The 24,801-nt window shown below is 39.6% G+C and overlaps 1 pseudogene; it reads left to right on the forward strand.

Annotated features, from left to right (window-relative positions):
* The first annotated feature begins 3,350 nt into the window (after window positions 1-3,350).
* Window positions 3,351-23,352, forward strand: LOC102119358 (ras-related protein Rab-1A-like; annotated as a pseudogene).
* The last annotated feature ends 1,449 nt before the right edge of the window (window positions 23,353-24,801 follow it).

Consider the following 24,801-nt stretch of genomic DNA (forward strand, 5'->3'; position numbering starts at 1 on the left):
AGCAAAACAGCATGGTACTAGTACCAAAACAGAGATACAGACCAATGGAACAGAACATAGTCCTCAGAAATAATACCACACATCTACAGCCATCTGATCTTTGACAAACCTGAGAAAAACAAGAAATGGGGAAAGGATTCCCTATTTAATAAATGGTGCTGGGAAAATTGGCTAGCCATAAGTAGAAAGCTGAAACTGGATCCTTTCGTTACTCCTTATACAAAAATTAATTCAAGATGGATTAGAGACTTAAATGTTAGACCTAATACCATAAAAACCTTAGAAGAAAACCTAGGTAATACCATTCAGGACATAGGCATGGGCAAGGACTTCATGTCTAAAACACCAAAAGCAACGGCAACAAAAGCCAAAATTGACAAATGGGATCTCATTAAACTAAAGAGCTTCTGCACAGCAAAAGAAACTACCATCAGAGTGAACAGGCAACCTACAGAATGGGAGAAAATTTTTGCAATCTACTCATCAGACAAAGGGCTAATATCCAGAACCTGCAAATAACTCAAACAAATTTACAAGAAAAAAACAAACAACCCCATCAAAAAGTCGGCAAAGGATATGAACAGACAGTTCTCAAAAGAAGACATTCATACAGCCAACAGACACATGAAAAAAATGCTCATCATCACTGGCCATCAGAGAAATGCAAATCAAAACCACAATGAGATACCATCTCACACCAGTTAGAATGGCAATCATTAAGAAATCAGGAAACAACAGGTGCCAGAGAGGATGTGGAGAAATAGGAACAGTTTTACACTGTTGGTGGGATTGTAGACTAGTTCAACCATTATGGAAAACAGTATGGCGATTCCTCAAGGATCTAGAACTAGATGTACCATATGACCCAGCCATCCCATTACTGGGTATATACCCAAAGGATTATAAATCATGCTGCTATAAAGACACATGCACACGTATGTTTATTGTGGCACTATTCACAATAGCAAAGACTTGGAATCAACCCAAATGCCCATCAGTGACAGACTGGATTAAGAAAATGTGGCACATATATACCATGGAATACTATGCAGCCATAAAAAAGGATGAGTTTGTGTCCTTTGTAGGGACATGGATGCAGCTGGAAACCATCATTCTTAGCAAACTATCGCAAGGACAGAAAACCAAACACTGCATGTTCTCACTCATAGGTGGGAACTGAACAATGAGATCACTTGGACTCGGGAAGGGGAACATCACACACCGGGGCCTATCATGGGGAAGGGGGAGGGGGAGGGATTGCATTGGGAGTTATACCTGATGTAAATGACGAGTTGATGGGTGCTGACGAGTTGATGGGTGCAGCACAGCAACATGGCACAAGTATACATATGTAACAAACCTGCACGTTATGCACATGTACCCTAGAACTTAAAGTATAATAGTAAAATTAAAAAAAAAAAAAAGTCTGCTGTAAAATAAAGGGAAATCTGCATTTACAAAAAATAAAAATAAATAAATAAATAAATAAAATGCCAGAATATGTCAGGCTTTTCTTCTCTGGACCTATTTCATGTCATTTTTCAAGTGTTGAAATCACAACTGAACATTGTTCTCTAACCATAATCTGAGCAACATCAATTACAGTTGCTCCAGATGACTGCAAATCTACTGTGAGTCTTTTTGTCTAGCATTTTTTTGGAAACGAAGTGAGCCAATTCCTTAATATTCAGAGTGTGTATAACTATAAGATTGAGGCTACAGTTGCATTGAAAAGTTGATGTGAAGTTCAACTAACTTCACTCTCTGAGAAGCCATACCCTCAATTAATGGTGGCATTCTCAAATCTTCTCTGTATCTTCGCAATAGCTATACATAATTAGGATAGGCCTAAAGGTTGCCTAGGCATCCCAGAAAATTTTACTTTGGTTCAAACTACAGGTTGTAGACGGCCATGTATGGATTAAAACATTTGTAAAGGAGTACAGAAAAGGGAGAATGGTTCTTTACCTCATTTACACTACATAGAAAGATGCTGGTTCATATACAACAGATTCACCCAAAGCATTGGCCATGACTGCCTGCTAACTACCTAAACTACAATTAATCCAGAATCTGCCTGCCTAGTCCTATACTGGCCAGGGAGCGAGGTCATGGAATTTGTCAGATATGTTATTGTGAGAGAATTAAATAAATAAACGGAAATTTCCTTTGCTATGTTTGGAAACAATCACTTCTCACTGCTTGCCTCTCCATCCAAGCATAAAGAATGAATGTCAAAAATTCCAAACCTGCCTCAGGAAGAGCAGAACACAAGGTTTTCTTCTGAAACAGACTAACATTTGGTACAGGTCTATAGCAAAACCATTTTCCAAATTCCTCACTATGCATTTTATAGAAAGGCTATGATATTGAGTAGTATCATAAAATTTTACCCAACTAATGTAAGTACTAATCACTAGCATTCGTAAGGTGTGGAATAGGTGTATTATCAGATTTTTTCAATAAAGAGATTGAATTTGCAAACTCACTTCTTATTTAGAAAATATGAATTAAAACTTTACATATAATATTTTACAACTATTAGAATAAACACACATAGAAGGAGAAAAACATACCAAATGCAAATGAATATTTGGGGGTGGTAAAAGAATAGATTATTTTTAGTTTATCATTTATATATCTCTATCTTCCAAATACTAAACAATAGGCATGTTGTTTTTACAATCATTACAAATTAATTTTTTAACCTTCATGTTTCACATTCATTATTTGAAATAATAGGCTATAGGGGATTATTATGGTGGATGGGAAGCAGGACTAGATTGCAGCTCTGACTGGAACGGACAGAGTAGCATGTGGAGGCTCGCATTGTGAATTGTTACTCCAGAACCACTGCAAGAACAAACCAGCAGTCCCAAGAGAACCCACAAGCCCTCTGAAGGAAGCAGACTGCTCCTGAAGGACCTGAGAAACACCCTAAACATTTGCAGAAGTGGGAAAGGGAGATCCTTGTATCACAAACGCATAGCCCCACTAAAGAAACTGAAGGTCTCTTTGAGAGAGAGGTTTCCAACCTTACCTAGAGCTGAGTCAATTTAGAGAGCCGAGCAAAATACAGGGATAGAGGAAGCAGCGAGAAAGGATCTGGGAGGTTGCTGGGTCCCCAAGTAGGCCATTCATGCCTGGCACTGAGAGGTGACAGTATGCTAGTAGCCCTTACTCTTGGCGCCTCCTTGGCTTCAGCATCCACTCTGGCAGCGCTTGAGGAGCCCTTCAGCCCACCACTGCACTGTGAGAGCCCCTCACTGGGCTGACCCAGGCCTGAGCAGGTTCCCTCTGCTTGCCGGGAGGTGCAGAGGGAGAGGCACGGGCGGGAACCGGGGCTGTGCATGGCGCTTGCAGGCCAGCACAAGTTCCAGCAGGCACGGGAGCAAGCTCGGTGGGCCCGGCACTCGGAGTGGCCACAAGCCCAGGGCAGTGAGGGGCTTAGCACCCAGGCCAGCAGTTGTGGAGGCTGCGCTGGGTCCCCCAGCACTGCTGGCCTGCATGCACTACACTCAAATTCTCACCCGGCCTCAGCCGCCTCCCCTGGGGGCAGGGCTGGGGACCTGCAGCCCGCCATGTCTAAGCACCCCCCTCCGTGGTGGGCTACCCTGAGGCGGAGCCTCCCCTAAGGGCGCCGCCCCCTGCTCCATGGCGCCCGGTCCCATCCACCGCCCAAGGGCTGAGGAGTGCAGGCGCGTCTTGGGACTGGTGGGCAGCTCTGCCTGCAGCCCCGGTGTATGATCCACTAGGTGAAGCCAGCCCAGTTCCTGAGTTTAGTGGGGACTCCCAGAACTTTTCTGTCTAGCACTGTGTCTAGCTAAAGGATTGTAAACGCACCAATCAGCACTCTGTGTCTAGCTCAGGGTTTGTAAATACAACAGTCAGTACTCTGTGTCTAGTTCAAGGTTTGTAAATACACCAATGGGTACTCTCTATCTAGCTAACCTATTGGGGACTTGAAGAACATTTCTGTCTAGCACTCTGTGTCTAGCTCAGGGATTGTAAACGTACCAATAAGCACCCTGTCAAAATGGTCCAATCAGCTCTCTGTAAAATGGACCAATCAGCTCTCTGTAAAATGAACCAATCAGCAGGATGTGGGTGGGGCCAGATAAGGGAATAAATGCAGGCTGCCCGAGCCAGCCAGCCAGCAGAAACCCGTTGGGGTCCCCTTCCACACCGTGGAAGCTTTGTTCTTTCCCTTTCTGCAATAAATCTTGCTGCTGCACAGTCTTTGGGTCCACGTCACCTTTATGAGCTGTAACACTAACAGTCCCCTTTATGAGCTGTAACACTAACACTCACTGGGAAGGTCTGCAGCTTCACTCCTAAGGCCAGCAAAACTATGAACCCACCAGAAGGAATGAACAACTCAGGACACAGGGAAAGAACAACTCCAGATGCACTGCATTATGAGCTGTAACACTCACCGTGAAGGTCTGTAGCTTCACTCCTGAAGCCAGCAAGACCACGAACCGACCAGAAGGAAGAAACTGCAGACACATCTGAACATCTGAAGGAACAAACTCTGGACCAGCATATTTAAGAGCTGTAACCCTCTCTGCGATGGTCCACGGCTTCATTCTTGAAGTCAGCGAGACCAAGGACCCACCAGTTCTGGACAAAGCACACAGGGACCCATTGGGAGGGCAGCCAGAGAAGCAGGGGAAAACACCACAGGGAGAAGGAAATCTCCAGCTGAACTTTGTAACTTGAACCAGGCAAGAACACTCCTGGCCAAAATGGGGGAGGGCATGAATGTGGTGTACAGACTCCACAGGTACAGGAAGAACCAAACCCTTTTCATTCACAGCTGGGAGGTGGGTAGCCTTGAGAAAGTTCTCAAGCCCAGCTCACCTATCATCTGGAAATAGACGCAGGGCTGTTAGTGGGGGCACAGTGAGAGTGAGACCAGTTCTTTGGTTTGTGTGGGAGCCAGGTGAGGCCTATGACTGCTGGTTTTCCTCCACTTGCCTGACAACCTGCATGACTCAGCAGAGGCAGCCATAATCCTCCTAGGTACACAAGTCCATTGACCTGGGAACCTCAATCCCATCCCCCACAGCACCAGCATTGAGATCCACCCAAGAAGAGTCTGAGGTCAGACACCACTAGCCCTTCCCCGACCTGATGGACCATCCCTAACCAACCTGGTAGCAGAAGACAAACGGCATATAATTTCCAGAGTTCTAGGGCCTTGCCCACTGCCGATCCCTCTCCACACTACCACAGCTGATGCTCTCTGTAAAATGCCACCTCCTGGCAGGAGACCAACCAGCACAAAATAGAGTTAACCACCAAAGCTAAGAACCCTCACAGAGTCCATTTCACCCTCCTGTCATCTCCACCAGAAAGGCACTGTATCCACAGCTGAACGACCAATAAATGGTTCACTTCACAGGACTCTGTGCAGACAACCCCCAGTATCAGCCCAGAGCCAGGTAGACTTGCTGGATGGCTAGACCCAGAAGAAAGACAACAATCACTGCAGTTTGGCTCACAGGAAGTCACATCCATAGGAAAGTGGGGAGAGTACTACATGAAGGGAACACCCTGTGGGACAAAAGAATGTGAACAAAAGCCTTCAGCCCTAGACGTTCCCTCTGACAGAGTCTACCCAAATAAAAAGGAACCAGAAAACCAACTCTGGTAATATCACAAAACAAGGCTCTTCAACACTCCCCAAAAAATCACACTAGTTCACCAGCAATGGATCTAAACCAAGAAGAAATCCCTGATTTACCTGTAAAAGAATTCAGGAACTTAGTTATTAAGCCAATCAGGCAGGCACCAGAGAAATGCAAAGCCCAATGCAAGGAAATCAAAAAAAAAAAAAAGATACAAGAGGTGAAGGGAGAAATATTCAAGGAAATAGCACAAAGGAAAAGCAATCAAAACCTCAAGAATGATTGCAAACACTTACAGAAATGCAAAATGCTCTGGAAAGTCTCAGCTATAGAATTTAACAAGTAGAAGAAAGAAATTCGGAGCTTGAAGACAAGGTCTTCGAATTAAACCAATCCAACAAAGACAAAGAAAAAAATAATAAAATATGAACAAAGGTTACAAGAATTCTGGGATTATGTTAAATGATCAAACATAAGAATAATCACTATTCCTGAGGAAGAAGAGAAAACTAAAATTTGGAAAATATATTTGGGTGAATAATCAAGGAAACTTCCCCACCCTTGTTAGACACCTAGAAATCCAAATACAAGAAGCATAAACAAAACCTGGGAAATTCATTGCAAAACATCATTACCTAGGCACATTGTCATCAGGTTATCTAAACTTAAGACAAAGGAAACAATATAAAGAGCTGTGAGACAGAGGTACCAGGTAATATATAAAGGGAAAGCTATCAGATTAACAGCAGATTTCTCAGCAGAAACCCTACAGACTAGAAGGGATTGGCACCCTATCTTCAGCCTCATGAAACAAAACAATTATCAGCCAAGAATTTTGTATACAGCAAAATTAAGCATCATATATGAGGGAAAGATACAGTATTTTCAGGCAAACAAATGCTGAGAAAATTCACCATTACCAAGCCACCACTACAAGAACTGCTAAAAGGAGCTCTAAATCTTGAAACAATTCCGCGAACCACATCAAAACAATACCTCTTTAAAGCATAAATCATACAGAACCTATAAAACAAAAATACAACTTAAAAGCAAAAAAACAAAAACAAAAACAAAGTACACAGGCAACAAATAGCATGAAGAATGCAAGAGTACCTCACATTTTAATACAAATAATGAATGTAAATGGCCTAAAAGTTCCACTTAAAAGACCCAGAACTGCAGAATGGATTAAAAACTCACCAAACAACTATCTGTTACGTTCAGAAGACTCACCTAACACATAAGGACTCACATACACTTAAAGTAGAAGGATGGAAACAGGCATTTCATGAAAATGGACACCAAAATTGAGCAGGGATAGTTATTCTTATACCAGACAAAACAAACTTTAAAGCAACAGTAGTTAAAAGAGACAAAGGGGGACATTATATAATGGTAAAAGGCCTTGTCAAACAGGAAAATATCACCCAATATATATCCATCTAACACTGGAACTTCCAAATTTATAAAACAATTACTAATAGATCTAAGACATGAGACAGACAGCAACACAATAATAGTGTGGGACTTCAGTACTCCACTGACAGCACTACACAGGTCATCAAGACAGAAAATCAACAAAGAAACAATGGATTTAAACTATACCTTGGAACAAATGGACTTAACAGATATGTAGATATATAAAGAAGCTGTCATCCAACAACCATAGAATACACATTCTATTCAACAGTGCATGGAACTTTCTCCAAAATAGACCATACGATAGGCTATAAAACAAGCCTTAATAACTTTAAGAAAACTGAAATTATATCAAGTACTCTCTCAGACCACAGTGGAATAAAAATCAACTCAAAAAGGAAGCTTCAAAACAATTTAAATACTAGGAAATTAAATAAACTGTTCCTGAATGAGCACTGGGTCAAAAACAAAATCAAGATGGAAATTAAACACTTCTTCAAACTGAATGACAATACAAAAACTATCAAAACTTCTGGGATACAGCAATGGCGGTGGTAAGAGGAAAGTTCATAGCCCTAAACACCTACATCAAAGAGACTGAAAGAGCACAAACTGACATTCTAAGGTCACATCTCAAAGAGCTAGAGAAAGAAAAACAAATCAAACCTAAACCCAACAGAAGAAAGGAAATAACCACGATCAGAGCAGAACTAAATGAAATCGAAACAACAACAACAACAACAACAAAAATACAAAAGATACAAAACTCTGTTTCTTTAAAAAGATACATAAAATTGATAGACCACTGGCAAGATGAGCCAAGAAAAAAAGAGAGAAAATCCAAATAACCTAAGAAATGAAACAGGAGATATTACAACTGACACCACTGAAATCGAAAAGTTCATTCAAGTCTACTATGAACAGCTTTATCCACATAAACTAAACAACCTAGAAGATATAGATAAATTCCTTGAAAACTATAACCATCTTAGTTTAAATCAGGAACAATTAGGTGCCCTAAACAGATCAATAAGAAGCAGTGAGATTGAAATGGTAATAAAAAATCACCAATAAAAATACTCCAGGGCCAGACAGATTCACAGCAGAATTCTACCAGACATTCAAAAAAGAATTAATACCAATCCTTTTGACACTACTCCATAAGACAGAGAAAGGCGGCACCCTCCCTAATTCATTCTATGATGCCAGTGCCACACTAATACCCAAACCAGGAAAGGACATAACCAAAAAAGAAAACTACAGAATGATATCCTTGATGAACATAGATACTAAAATCCTAAACAAAATACTAGCAAACCAAATCTAACAACATATCAAAAAGATAATCTACCATGATCAAGTGGGTTTCATACTAGGAATGCAGGGATGATTTAACATATGCAAGTTAATAAATGTGATACATGGGAGGTTCCAAGATGTCTGAATAGGAACAGCTCCAGTCTGCAGCTCCCAGAGTGAGCAATGCAGAAGATGGCTGATTTCTGCATTTCCAACTGAGGTACCAGGTTCATCTCACAGGGGCTTGTCAGTCAGTACAGCAAATGGAACAGGGTGGTGCATCACCTCACCCAGAAGCACAAGGGGTAGGGGAATTCACTTTCCTAGCAAGGGGAAGCCGTCACAGATGGTACCTGGAAAGTTGGGACACTCCCACCCTAATACTATGCTTTTCCAACAACCTTAGCAAACGGCACACCAGGAGATTATATCCCATGCCTGGCTCAAAGGGTCCCATGCCCATGGAGCCTCACTCACTGCTAGCACAGCAGTCTGAGATCGAACTGCGAGGCAGCAGTGAGGCTGGAGGAAGGGAGTCCACCATTGCTGAGGCTTGAGTAGGTAAACAAAGCAGCAGGGAAGCTCGAACTGGGTGGAGCCCACTGCAGCTCAAGGAGGCCTGCCTGCCTCTGTAGACACTGGGGGCAGGGCATAGCTGAACAAAGGGCAGCAGAAACTTCTGTAGATTTAAACGTCCCTGTCTGAAGCTTTGAAGAGAGTAGTGGTTCTCACAGCACGGAGTATGAGATCTGAGAAGGGAGAGACTGCCTCCTCAAGTGGGTCCCTGACCCCTGAGAAGCTTAACTGGGAGGCACCTCCCAGTAGGGGGCAACTGACACTTCATATGGCCTGGTGCCCCTCTGAGATGAAGCTTCCAGAGGAAGGATCAGGCAGCAACATTTGCCATTCTGCAGCCTCTGCTGGTGATACCCAGGCAAACAGGGTCTGGAGTGGACCACCAGCAAACTCCAACAGACCTGCAGCTGAGAGTCCTGACTGTTAGAAGGAAAACTAACAAACAGAAAGGATACCCACACCAAAACTCCATCAGTACATCACCATCATCAAAGACCAAAGGTATATAAAACCACAAAGATGGGGAGAAAACAGAGCAGAAAAGCTGAAAATTCTAAAAATCAGAGAGTCTCTTCTCCTCCAAAGAACACAGCTCCTCGCCAGCAATGGAACAAAGCAGGTTGGAGAATGACTTTGATGAGTCAAGAGAAGAAGGCTTCAGACGATCGGTAATAACAAACTTCTCTGAGCTAAAGGAAGACATTCGAACCCATCGCAAAAAAGCTAAAAACATTGAAAAAAGATTAGACGAATGGCTAACTAGAATAACCAGTGTAGAGAAGTCCTTAAATTACCAGATGGAACAGAAAACAATGGCACAAGAACTACATGATGCATGCACAAGCTTCAGTAGGCAATTTGGTCAAGTGGAAGAAAGGGTATCAGTGATTGAAGATCAAATTAATGAAATGAAGTGAGAATTTTAGAGAAAAAAGTGTAAAAAGAAATGAACAAAGCCTCCAAGAAATATGGGACTATGTGAAAAGACCAAATCTACATCTGATTGGTAGATGTAGATCTACCAATCAGATGTAGATGTAATCACTTTCACTACACCTGAAAGTGGCGGGGAGAACGGAAAGAGTTGGAAAACACTCTGCAGGATATTATCCAGGAGAACTTCCCCAAATTCACAAAGCAGGCCAACATTCAAATTCAGGAAATACAGAGAATGCTACAAAGATACTCCTTGAGAAGAGCAACTCCAAGATACATCCTTGCCAGATTCAACAAAGCTGAAATGAAGGAAAAAATGGTAAGGGCAGACAGAGAGAAAGGTCAGGTTACCCACAAAGGGAAGCCCATCAGACTAACAGCAGTCTCTTGGCAGAAACTCTATAAGCCAGAAGAGGGTGGGGGTCAATATTCAACATTCTTAAAGAAAATAATTTTGAACCCAGAATTTCATATCCAGGCAAGCTTCATAAGTGAAAGGGAAGTAAAATCCTTTACAGACAAGCAAATGCTGAGAGATTTTGTCACAACCAGGCCTGCCTTACAACAGTCCTGAAGGAAGCACTAAACATGGAAAGGAACAACCAACATGAGCCATGACAAAAACATCCCAAATTGTAAAAACCATCGATGCTACGAAGAATCTGCATCAACTAATGAGCAAAATACCCACCTAACATCATAATGACAGGATCAGGTTCACACATAACAATATTAAACTTAAATGTAAATGGGCTAAATGCTCCAACTAAAAGACACAGGCTGGCAAATTGGATGAAGAGTCAAGACCCATCAGTGTGCTGTATTCAGCAGACCCACCTCATGTGCAGAGAAACAGGCTCAAAATAAAGGGATGCAGGAAGATCTACCAAGCAAATGGAAAACAAAAAAAAAGCAGGGGTTGCAATCCTAGTCTCTGATAAACAGACTTTAAACCAACTAAGATCAAAAGAGACAAAGAATGCCATTACATAATGGTAAAGGGATCAATTCAACAATAAGAGGTAACAATCCTAAATATATATGCAACCAATACAGGACCACCCAGATTCATAAAGCAAGTCCTTAGAGACTTACAAAGAGACTTAGATTCCCACACAACAATAATGGGAGACTTTAACACCCCACTGTCAACATTAGACAGATCAACGAGACAGAAAGTTAACAAGGATATCCAGGAATTGAACTCAGCTCTACACCAAGCAGACCTAATAGACATCTACAGAACTCTCCACCCCAAATCAACAGAATATACATTCTTCTCAACACCACATCGCAGTTATTCCAAAATTGACCATATAGTTGGAAGTAAAGCACTCCTCAGCAAATGTACAAGAACAGAAATTTTAACAAACTGTCTCTCAGACCACAGTGCAATCAAACTAGAACTCAGGACTAAGAAACTCACTCAAAACCGCTCAACTACATGAAAACTGAACAACCTGCTCCTGAATGACTACTGGGTCATGAAGGCAGAAATAAAGATGTTCTTTGAAGCCAATGAGAACAAAGAGACAACATACCAGAATCTCTGGGACACATTTAAATCAATGTGTAGAGGAAAATTTGTATCACCAAATGCCCACAAGAGAAAGCAGGAAAGATATAAAATTGACATCCTAACATCACAATTAAAATAACTAGAGAAGGAAGAGCAAACACATTCAAAAGCTAGCAGAAGGCAAGAAATAACTAAGATCAGAGAAGAACTGAAGGAGATAGAGATACAAAAAAAAAAAAAAACCCTTCAAAAAATTAATGAATCCAGGAGCTGGTTTTTTGAAAAGATCAACAAAATTGATAGACTGCTATCAAGACTAATAAAGAAGAAACAAGAGAAGAATCAAATAGATGCAATAAAAAATGATAAAGGGGATATCACCACTGATTCCACAGAAATACAAACTACCAACAGAGAATACTATAAACACCTCTATGCAAATGAACTAGAAAATCTAGAAGAAATGGATAAATTCCTAGACACACACATCCTCCCAAGACTAAACCAGGAAGAAGTTGAATCCCTGAATAGACCAATAACAGGTTCTGAAATTGAGGCAATAATTAATAGCCTACCGACCAAAAAAAGTCCAGGACCAGACAGATTCACAGCCGAATTCTACCAGAGGTAAAAGAGGAGCGGGTACCATTCCTTCTGAAACTATTCCAATCAACAGAAAAAGAGGGAATCCTCCCTAATTTCTTTTATGAGGCCAGCATCATCCTGATACCAAAGCCTGGCAGAGACATAGAAAGAAAAAAAAAAGAGATAGAGAATTTCAGACCAATATCCCTGATAAACATCGAAGCAAAAATCCTCAATAAAATACTGGCAAACCGAATCCAGCAGCACATCAAAAGCATATCCATCACAATCAAGTTGACTTCCTCCCTGGAAAGCAAAGTTGATTCAACATATGCAAATCAATAAACGTAATCCAGCATATAAACAGCACCAAAGACAAAAACCACATGATTATCTCAATAGATGCAGAAAAGGCCTTTGACAAAATTCAACAGCATTTCATGCTAAAAACTCTCAATAAACTAGGTATTGATGGAATGTATCTCAAAAAAACTAAGAGCTATTTATGACAAACCCACAGCCCATATCAAACTGAATGGGCAAAAACTGGAAGCATTCCCTTTGAAAACCAGCACAACACAAGGATGCCCTCTCTCACCACTCCTATTCAACATAGTGTTGGAAGTTCTGGCCAGGGAAATCAGGCAAGAGAAAGAAATAATGGGTATTCAGTTAGGGAAAGAAGAGGTCAAATTTTCCCTGTTTGCGGATGACATGATTGTATATTTCAAAAACCCCATTGTCTCAGCCCAAAATCTCCTTAAGCTGATAAGCAACTTCAGCAAAGTCTCAGGATATAAAATCAATGTGCAAAAATGATAAGCATTCCTATACACCAACAACAGACAAACAGAGAGCCAAATCATGAGTGAACTCCCATTCACAATTGCTTCAAAGAGAATAAAATACCTAGGAATCCAACTTACAAGGGATGTGAAGGACCTCTTCGAGGAGAACTACTAACCACTGCTCAATGAAATAAAAGAGGACACAAACAAATGGAAGAACATTCCATGCTCACGGATAGGAAGAATCAATATCGTGAAAATGGCTACACTGATCAAGGTAATTTATAGATTCAATGCCATCCCCATCAAGCTATCAATGACTTTCTTCACAAAATTGGCAAGAACCACTTTAAAGTTCATATGGAACCAAAAAAGAGCCCACATTGCCAAGACAATCTTAAGCAAAAAGAACAAAGCTGGAGGCATCACGCTACCTGACTTCAAACTATACTACAAGGCTACAGTTAACAAAACAGCATGGTACTGATACCAAAACAGAGATAATAGACCAACGGAACAGAATAGAGCCCTCAGAAATAATACCACACATCTAAAACCATCTGATCTTTGACAAACCTGAAAAAAACAAGCAATGGCCAAAGGATTCCCTATTTAATAAATAGTGCTGGGAAAACTGAATAGCCATATGTAGAAAGTTGAAACTGGATCCCTTCCTTACACCTTACACAAAAATTAATTCAAGATGGATTAAAGACTTAAATGTTAGACCTAAAACCATAAAAACCCTAGAAGAAAACCTAGGTAATACCATTCAGGCCATAGGCATGGGCAAGGACTTCATGATTAAAACACCAAAAGCAAAGGCAAAAAAAAGCCAAAATTGACAAATGGGATCTAATTAAACTAAAGAGCTCTGCACAACAAAAGAAACTGTCATCAGAGTGAATAGGCAACCTATAGAATGGGAGAAAATTTCTGCAATCTATCCATCTGACAAAGGGCTAATATCCAAAATCTACACAGAACTTAAACAAATTTACAAGAAGAAAACAACCCCATCAAAAAGTAAGCAAAGGATATGAACAGACACTTCTCAAAAGAAGACACTTATGCAGCCAAAAGACACATGAAAAAATGCTCATCATCACTGGCCATCAGAGAAATGCAAATCAAAACCACAATGAGATACCATCTCACACCAATTAGAATGGCGATCATTAATAAGTCAGAAAACAACAGGTGCTGGAGAGGATGTGGAGAAATAGGAACACTTTTACCCTGTTGGGACTGTAAACTAGTTCAACCATTGTGGAAGACAGTGTGGTGATTCCTCAAGGATCTAGAACTAGAAATACCATTTGACCCAGCGATCCCATTACTAGGCATATACCCAAAGGATGTAAATCGTGTTGCTATAAAGACACATGCACACATATGTTTATTGTGGCACTATTCACAATAGTAAAGACTTAGAATCAACCCAAATGTCCATCAATGATAGACTGGACTAAGAAAATGTGGAACATATACACCATGGAATACTATGCACCCATAAAAAAGAATGAGCTCACGTTCTTTGTAGGGACATGGATGTAGCTGGAAACCATCATTCTGAGCAAACTATTGCAAGGACAGAAAACCAAACACTGCATGTTCTCACTCATAGGTGGTAATCGAGCAATGGGAACACTTGGACACAGGGTGGGGAATATCACACACCAGGGCCTGTCATGGGGTGAGGGGAGGGGGATAGCATTAGGAGATAAACCTAATGTAAATAAGTTAGCAGGTGCAGCACACCAACATGGCACATGTATACATATGTAACAAACCTGCACGTTGTGTGCATGTACCATAGAACTCAAAGTATAATAATAATAATGATAAAATAAAAAAGAAAAAGTAGTAAAAAAAAAAGTGATACACTACATAAAAACAGAATTAAAAATAAAAATCATGTGATAATCTCTATGGATGCAGAAAAAGCCTTGAACAAAATCCAGCTTTCCTTTAAGATTAAAACTCTCAGCAAAACTGGCCTTCAAGTGACATCCCTCAATGTAATAAAAGCCATCTATGAAAAACTCGCAGCCAACATAATACTGAATGGGAAAAAGTTGAAAGCATTCCTTCTGAGAAGTGAAACAAGACAAGGATGCCCACTCTCACCACTCCCCTTCAACATACTACTGGAAGTCCTAGCCCGAGCAATCAGACAAGAGAAAGAAATAAAAGGCAACCAAATCATTAAAGAGGAAGTCAAATTGTCCCTGTTTGTTGATGATATGATCACTCACCTTGAAAATCCTAAAGATTTCCAGAAAGCTCCTAGAACTAATGAAAGAGTTCAGAGAAGTTTCTGGATACAAGATTAATGTACACAAATCAGTAGCTCTTCTATACACCAACAGCGATCAAGTGGAGAATCAAATCACGAACTCTATCCCTTTTACAACAGCTGCAAGAAAAAAAAAATACTTAGTAGTATGCCTAACCAAGGAGGGAAAAGATCTCTACAAGGAAAACTACAAAACACTGTGAAAGAAATCACAGATGACACAAATGGAAACACATCCCAATCTCATGGATGCATAGAATAAATATTGTGAAAATGACCATACTGCCAAAAGCAATATACAAATTCAGTGCAATCCCCATGAAAATGCCACCATCATTCTTCACCGAATTAGCAAGAAACAATTCCAAAATTCATATGAAACCAAAAAAGAGCCTAAATCGCCAAAGTAAGACTAAGCAAAAAGAGTACAAAATCCGGAGGCATTACATTACCTGATTTCAAAGTATACTATAATGACATAGTCACCAAAACAGCATGGTACTGGTATAGAAACAGGCACACTGATCAATGGAACAGAATAGAGAACCCAGAAATAAACCCAAATACTTATAGCCGACTGATCTTTGACCAAGCAAACAGAAACATAAAATGAGGAAAGGACACCCTTTTCCACAAATGGTGCTGGGATAATTGGCTAGCCACATGTAGGAGAATGAAACTGGATCCTCATCTCTTACCTTACACAAAAATCAACTCAAGATGGATTAAGGACTTAAATCTAAGACCTAAAACTATAAAAATTCTAGAAGATAACATTAGAAAAACTCTTCTAGACATTGGCTTAGGCAAGAATTTCATGACCAAAAACCAAAAAGCAAATGCAATAAAAACAAAGATAAATAACTGGGATCTAATTAAAAGAGCTTTTGCATAGCAAAGGGATCAGTTAGCAGAATAAATAAACAACCCACAGAGTGGGAGAAAATCTTCACAATCTATTCATCTGACAAAGGACTAATATCCAGAATCTACTACAAATTCAAACAGTAAGAAAAAAACAAACAATCCCATCAAAAAGGGGGCTAAGGACAGGAATAGACAATTCTTAACAGATGATATACAAATGGCCAACAAACATATGAAAAAAGCCGAACATCATGAATTATCTGGAAAATAGAAATTAAAACCACAATGCGATACCACCTTACTCCTTCAAGAATGGCCATATCAAAAAATTGAAAAAACGGTAGATGTTGGCTTGGATGCAGTGAAGAGGGAACACCTCTATGCTGCTGGTGGAAATGTAAACTAGTACAATCTTTATGGAAAACAATGTGAAGATTCCTTAAAGAACTACAAGTAGAACTACCATTTGATCAAGCAATCCCACTACTGGGTATCTACCCAGACAAAAAGAGATCATTATATGAAAAAAGATACTTGCATATGCATGTTTATAGCAGCACAATTCGCAATTGCAAAATCATGGAACTAACCCAAATGCCTATAAATCAATGATTGGATAAAGAAACTGGTATATTTATACAAATGGAATACTATTGAGCCATAAAAAGGAATGAATTGACTGCATTTGCAGTGACCTGAATGAGACTGGAGACTATTATTCTCAGTGATGTAACTCAGGAATGGAAAACCAAACATCATGTGTTTCACTGATATGTGGGAGCTAAGCTATAAGGATGCAAAAGCATAAGAATGATACAATAGACTTTGGGGACTTGGGGGGAAGGGTAGGCAGGAGGTGAGGGATAAAAGACTACAAATGTGGTGCAGTGTGTAATGCTCAAGTGGTGGGTGCACCAAAATCTCACATCACAAGTAAAGAACTTACTCATGTAACCAAATACCACCTGTATCTCAATAACTTATGGCAAAATATAAAATAAATTAAATTAAAATAAATAATTACTGCTAATAAGCTAAAAAAGTCTCTAATGCTATAAAAGGGGTTAGATGTAATGTGTGTGATTCAATGAGAACTGAGACTAGTCATAATTTCAGAAGATAGATCTGGGATCAGTAGAATGCTAAAGTTCCTAATATGAAAAGCTTTTTATAAACAGCTAAATATACCTTGGGAAACCCAGTCTCTTTTCTCACTACTCACTTTCCATGCCCACAAATGGACAGAGGATGGAGATGCTGCAGCCAGGAGCTAGCATGATACAGAGACCCCATTTAGAGGACCTGCAGCCAGAAAAGATATTCCTATGTTCATAGAGAATTAGTAGCAAATATTTTATACATGGGAGAATATGGGAGAAAATAACACTCATTAGCAATGCAATGCATTAGAATTATTCTAATGTGAACTTTAAACATTTTCAGATTATATTTTAAAAATTAGTAAATAGTAGAAAGAGCATGAATTATGAAAGCAATACTTCTGCTTGAAAACCCATGACAAGAATGATATGGAGTAAAAGAAGAAAGTTGGCAAAATCTGGACAATACAGCAAAGAAAGTCATTCTGGGCTGGGGCAGAGGTAACCTGGTTGAGCATTTCCACTGATTTTTTCAGTAGGAATAAACTGGAAGTTAATATCAGAACTCCGATATGGGATTGATAAATGTAAAGTCTGCTAAAGCAAATGCGTTAGTAAAACATGTTAAACTTCTGGTACTTGTCGCAGTTGTGGTCATTCTCCACAAATCTTTTCTGTTATTTTCAAAATGTAAATAATCATTATAGGAAGCTTGGTAGACAACTATCTAAACTGTGTAGCTTGAGATTCTGGTCAATACACAGCGGGGAAAAACAAACAAAATAAAACAAAGGATAGAATTGGAAAAAAAAAAAAAAAATGCTTCCCAGAATGTCGGTTTCTGACTCAAGTTAGAATACGTTTAGTAAAGTATCAATCACACTTTAAAAAACTCCAGTAAAGGACATTTCAGACCATGACTTTAGAAGATATTGTTTTTAAAATGGCATTTCTGGGTGAGTTAGTACATTATCTGACACTTCTTTAAACAAGATAAATCAAAAATCTATTCAATCACAGTGTTTAACAGTCAATGGTTTCTAATGGCCCCTGGAGCACTGAAAATTCTGTTTATAAACCTAATGCACATTTCTAATTCATTGACATATCCATGTAATAGGATAGATGTAGAACTTAACTGGGGTTCTGCATAATGGTGCCTCAGTTATACTTCCACATATAACAGCGCTCTTACTGATCCTGAAAGCCTGAAACATATTTCATGATATATCAGTTCTCTCCAATTACCTACCCAGATGCTCTGAAAACCTCAGAGGTTTTCAAAATGAAAGTTATTTTAAAGCAATTTATTTTGTAAAGATACACATCTCTTAGAATTTTTTTTTAATCCGTCACTTGCAAGAAAATTTACAATTTGAGAAAGACTGAGAGTCACCTTTTAAAAGTTTCACACCACTGAAGGTTAATTAACCTTGTGCCATGCATATGATGGAATTGTAAACAGATAAGCACTTTCTGCCTTGAATGAAGCCAACCTCTCTGGAGTAATTGGACACCATGTGACCAGGAGCTCACAGACCACTCTGTGGTGGACTACAGTGTCAGCTGCATGTGGCAGATGACCACTAGAAGGATACAGTCTCAGCCCCAGATGAGAAACAGCCTTTTAGAATGCTGATAGTTTTTTTTTTTTAATTAAACTAACTTCTCTAGGAAATAATTATGTAGAATCAATAACTTTAAATTAAAGAATAAAGGTCGTGAGCAAAATTCTACAAAGGAAACTCCTGCCACCCCATTGCTTTGTAAAACATTTTTATTTTAGGATATTTTGGGGTGGACATGAGATAGTGAGTGGAGAAAGGATACACATTTAAAATTCAATTGTCCTATCCCTTGCTGCAAGGTTCTGAACTTTCTAAGAACACTTTCTAAATATAGGAAGATTTCATATGTTTATAACTACATACTTCCTAGGGAGAAAGTATAAGGTTAATTACACTCTCAAAAAAATTAATATTCCGCAAATGTCAATAATCACTGCAATGTGTGGCTAATTTGTGATTTCAAGGTTTGCAAAGTGTAATTCTGCTCAATGAGAAAGACTATTAAAAAAAAAACAAAAACAGAAAGACATGCTTATGATCAATGTGACACAGGCACTTGGTCCCAGAAAAATGTGCTCATCTTGTAGATCAACTACATATTTCAGGTTTCTGCAGGTGTGGATAGTAAGAGTTTTGAGGTTATGTCAGAGGCAAGCCCACGGCCAGACATTCCTTTTCTAAGTACAGGGTAACAACACAGCAGTACCCTTATGCCCTGAGAGATTCTCCAACAAAATGCCTTTCACAAGCATGGGGCCACAGCTCTGAGCAGAGCAATCTCATTGACTCAACTCTTCAGATAGTAGAAAACATTTTCTGGTTGTCTTTCCTCATGCAACTCATGGATCCTCAAAAGCAATTTTTGAGCACTTAATGAGATTATTGATGGGGAATTGTTTGGAAAAGTTGAAAGTTCTAAAGAAATGTCAACAATCAGTCCACCAGGTAGATGGTAAAAACAGAAGGTTTACATTGCACAGAACGAGGCTCAAATTTCACCTCAGCCTCTTACTTAATGTGTGAACCTGGGTTCCTTAAATTTCCACTTCCTCATCTTCAAAATAAGTCTCACAGCTTCCTTGTCATGCTTCCAGACTTATTTAATAAATAACCATTTGTATTAGTGCTCTTCATATAAATGGACTTTCTACCGTTTCTGCAATGACCTGTTCTGCATTGAAGCCAGTAATCAACCACCCAGAGGCCTAGAAGTCAGGCTTCCCTGAGCCAATAGGCTTACATGTGACCATTCATCAGAAAACAATGGACAGGCAGAAGAGGACAGGAAGAAAATAATGCTATAGATACACTTAAAAGTTACACCCATTTAGAATAGCTAGGCTAAGAATGAAATCTTCTTTCATAATAGTGAGTTTAAAAACCATCATTCTTAGCAAACTATCACAAGAACAGAAAACCAAACACTGCATGTTCTCACTCATAGGTGGGAACTGAACAATGAGATCACTTGGACTCGGGAAGGGGAAAATTTGCTTTCATTTATGAACACCAGACTAATAGATGCCCTTACAAAAATAGTATTGGACATTTAAAAACTATTACAGCTTTTGTTAATGAACTCAGGATTCTTTGTATAGCAGAGACAACACTGTGCCAGCCTAATAGGGAGCCAGTTAGAAGGCAAGTCTCATTCTTGCTCTATTCAGTCCAACCCAAGCATAGATGGAGGTATGGGGCTTTGCCTTACACGCACACAACCTAGACTCCACTCTATCTCAGGTGGCTTGGAAAGTCCAGAGATATTAAAGAGTAATAAACATTCTCTTAAGTATTCATCCATTCCAAAATATTTCTTGAGCATTCACCGTATGTGAGACACTGCTCCATATGTTTGGATACATTTGTGAATAAAGCAGAAATCCCTTCCTCTGTGGAGCTTGTAATCTATTAGAGGGAGAGAAACAATAAACAACAGACTTAATACATGAGTAAAGCAAATGATTTGTTAGAGTATGGAAAGTGTTATGGGAAACAGAACAAGGTGAGCAGGGTAGGAGGGGGTCAGGCATGGGTTGGGGCTGGGCTGTAATTTCAGGCAGGACAGTGAAGATCTCTTTGAGAAGTCACATTTGAGAAAAGCCAGGTGAATTTCTGGGGGAAGAACCCCTCTATGCATGAGAAACAGCCAGTGCAAAGGCAATGTGCCTGGGATTCCCAAGGAAGAGCAAGAAGCCAGTGTGACTACAGTATAGTGAGCAAGGAGGAAGCTGTAGGCAGTGAGGTCAGAGAAGTAGAAAAGGCTGAACCTTTAGGACCCTGTAGGCCACTGGAATGGACTTGTGACTCAGACAGCATCCCTGCAAATCTTACGGCACAAATGGGTCCAAATACCTCTGCATAATCAGTAGTGACCCTCTGGGACTGATGTGGAAGGATAGCCTCACTTGAACAGACATGAAGTATAACAAATACAGGTCTTCTGTAGACAAGACATGACTGGACGTTTCACAAGACCAGCTAGGTGTCTGGATTCTGGTGCTGCTCCTACACAGCCTGTTCCTCCCGGAACCTGGTCACTGGTCTCACCAGCCCAGAGAATCCCTTCTAATCTCAGCAGTGGGGAAGAAGCTGGCTGTTTCTCATGAGGTTTTTTTTTCTATGCATCAAGCTCTCTCCTCTTTCCCCATCTTCAGGTATAGGTTTTGTGAAACTCAGATGGCAAAATATTGACTCAGGACTTTTTTTCCCCTATTTCCCTGTGTTACCCCATCTCCAAATAAGTGAAGACAATAAATGCAGAACATCTGGCTAAGTAGAGAAAGGGAAGAGCCACAGGTTAGAAATATATATCAATAACTAAAGACTCACCAATTAATATTTTTCAACACTCTCTCTATTAGTCAGGGTTCTCTAGAGGGACAGGACTAATAGGATAGATGGATATAGAAAAGGGAGTTTATTAAGGAGTATTGACTCACGAGATAACAAGGTGAAGTTCCACAATAAGCCATCTGCAAGCCGAGGAGCAAGGGAGCCAGTCTGAATCCCAAAACCTCAAAAGTAGAGAAGCCAACAGTACAGTCTGCAGTCTGTGGCCAAAGGACCGAGAGCCCCTGGCAAACCACTGGTGTAAGTCCAAGAGTCCAAAAGCTGAAGAACTTGGAGTCTGATGTTAGAGGGCAGGAAGCACCCAGCATGGGAGAACGATGAAGGCCAGAAGACTCAGCAAGTCTAGTCCTTCCACATTCCTCTGTCTCGTTTATTCTAGCTGTGCTGGCAGCTGATTAGATGATGCCCACCCAGATTGAGGGTGGATCTGCCTTTCCCAGTCCACTGACTCAAATGTTAATCTCCTTTGGCAACACACTCACTGATACACCCAAGAACAATACTTTGCATGCTTCAATCCAATCAAGTTAACACTCAAAATTAATCATCACAAGCTCCAATCCTACTTGTTTCAGACTAAGCACTTGGTCAACGAACATTTACTGAGCACTTTTCATGAGCCAAGAAATTTGCTAAGTGTGAAGAGACAGCTAAGATGGGAGCTTAATCCCTACTACCCAGGACACACAGGCTGGTAGAAAACGAAGACAGGTAACACCAAGAAACAGCCATGTAAATGTCAGAGAATAAAATGGAGCATGCACACACAGAACCTTGTCTCATGAAGACAGCATGGGGTAAGGTGCACTGACAGCTTAATTTTTCCCTCTCCAGGGACTGCTAGTGCTGCTTATAGGGGTGAAGAGAAAGAGAAGAGATTTAAGAAAGAGGCACTTAGGCAGTTCTAACCAAAATAGAAAAGTGCTATATTTTCACCACTAAAGTGTGGAATATCACATTTCTCAGGGACTCAGATCTGTGACATGAATAAGCTCTCTTTATGCTCTAAATGGAGACTAAAAAAATTGCGTTTTCATGAAACTCTTTCAACATGCATCTATCTAGTGCAAATTTTGCTCCTAAAGTGAGGAAGAAATCGATAAGGAATTGAAAAGTCAGTTAAGATTTTGAATTTTTGGGTGGAAGCAATAGCTGAGTGGCGACAGCTGCCAGTTGATTGTATTGTAGGGGATAGAGTGGGGAAAGATGTTTGCTCTCCCAGAACAGCCTATCTTAATCCTTTCCTTCGGTTACCCATGGCCTAGAGTCACGTGGCACAGGTAGCAGCTGCAATGCCATCACCAGCAGAAATCTCTAATATGGTTAATTATTCAAGTTACTTCCGATTGGCAACTCTGGGGCTAGAAAGTCTTGCTTCCTTCTTAGGTTTGCAGGTGAAACGTGTGATACATATACAGAAAACTACATCCAGCACAGTAAGTGTGGATTTCAAAACAAGAAATGTAATATTACATGGCAAAATAATCAAGCTTCAACTAGGGGACACAACAGGCCAGGAAAGACTTTGATCACCTCCAGTTATTACACAGGAGCCCAAGGCATCATAGTTGTGTATGATATGACAGATCAGTAGTCCTTCAATAATGTTAAATAGTCGTTGCAGGAAATTGATCACTATGCCAGTGAAAATGTCAACAAATTGTTGGTAGGAAACAAATGTGATTGGCCCACAAAGAAAGTAGACTACACAACAACAAAGGAATTTGCTGATTCTCTTGGAATTCCATTTTTGGAAACCCATTTGCTGAGAACACAGCAAATGTAGAACAGACTTTCATGAAAATAGCAACTGATATTAAAAAGCAAATGGGACTAGGGCAACAGCTGGTGATGCAAAGAAGTCTAATTTTAAAATTTACACCACTTTGGTCAAGGAGTCAGGTGAAAGTTGATGCTAAAATTTGCTTCCATCCTTTTCTCATGACAATAAATTTGCAATCTAAACCCAAATGAAAAAAACAAAATTGTGTGAATTTTACTGTATGTAGCTGCACTATAACAGATTCTTATCATATCCACAAATGTCAGAGGTTGTAAATAGTCAATACGGACTTTTTTTAAATTACCTTGACTCAAGATAGCTAATTTCAGTTTCAGAAAAGTTTGATACTTTTGTGTGCTGCTTTATAAAATACTGTATGTAATCCTTGCCACTTTCCTGGTACCAGACTATGTCCCATCATTTCTTTTGTAAAGTTAGAATATATATTTTTTGATGTTTACATTGGCATGTTTAGATGTCAGCGTTAATCTTCTGAAGTTCAGCCATTTTATATTAAACAGCAAAAGCAGTCTGTCATTTCCATGTATACAGATGTTACACGTAAGATTTGATTTGCTAGTTCTTTCTTGTAGTTATAAATGGAAAGATTATACCATTTAATTAATGGTTTCTTTATACCCTGCATATAATTTGTGGATGCAGGATGTTGTGATTTGTTGCATATGACATACAAAACAACTGAAGATATGTTTAACAAATAATGTACTTATAATGGGATCTAATTAAACCAAAGAACTTCTGCTCAGGAAAATAAACTATCAACAGAGTGAATAGACAACCAACAAAATGGGAGAAAACTTCTGCAAACTATGCATCTGACAAAGGTCTTATATCCAGCATCTATAAGGACCTTAAACAAATTTACAAAAAAAAAACACATTAAAAAGTAGGCAAAGGACATAAACAGACATTTTTCAAAAGAGGATATGTATGATGCCAATAAGCGCATGAAAAAAAGCTCAACATCACTAATCATTAGAGAAATGCAATTCAAAACCACAATGAGATACCATCTCACACCAGTCAGAATGACCATTACCAAAAAGTCAAAAAATAACAGATGCTGACAAGTTTGGAAAGAAAAAGGAATGCTTATACACTGTCGGTGGGGTATAAATTAGTTCAGCCGTTGTGGAAAGCAGTGTGACAATCCTCAAGGACCTAAAGACAGAACTACCATTCAATCCAGCAATCCCATTACTGTGTATATATCCAAAGGAATATAAATCATTCTATCATAAAGACGCACGTGTATGTCCACTGCAGCACTATTCACATATATAGGGCAGAATTCAATATTTGCTTTCTAGATAAAATACCCAATAAATGACCTAAAGAGGTTTTGATGCTGTTTATGGATTTAACCAACCTTAGTAGTTCTGGGAGCTCCAACTGTATGGAACATAAGTTTAGGATGTATGCTATCTGATCTTTCTGCACACCATTCGTTAATCAACAGTTCACCAATGCATCTGTGGTAGAGGTAGAAAGCAGCACACTTTTCCTAATTAGCAAATAGACTAACTTGTGTGCGAATGTTTTCCTTTCATGCTTTCTG

This window comes from Macaca fascicularis, chromosome 4 (genome assembly GCF_037993035.2).
Source record: "Macaca fascicularis isolate 582-1 chromosome 4, T2T-MFA8v1.1".
Taxonomy (NCBI): Eukaryota; Metazoa; Chordata; class Mammalia; order Primates; family Cercopithecidae; genus Macaca; species Macaca fascicularis.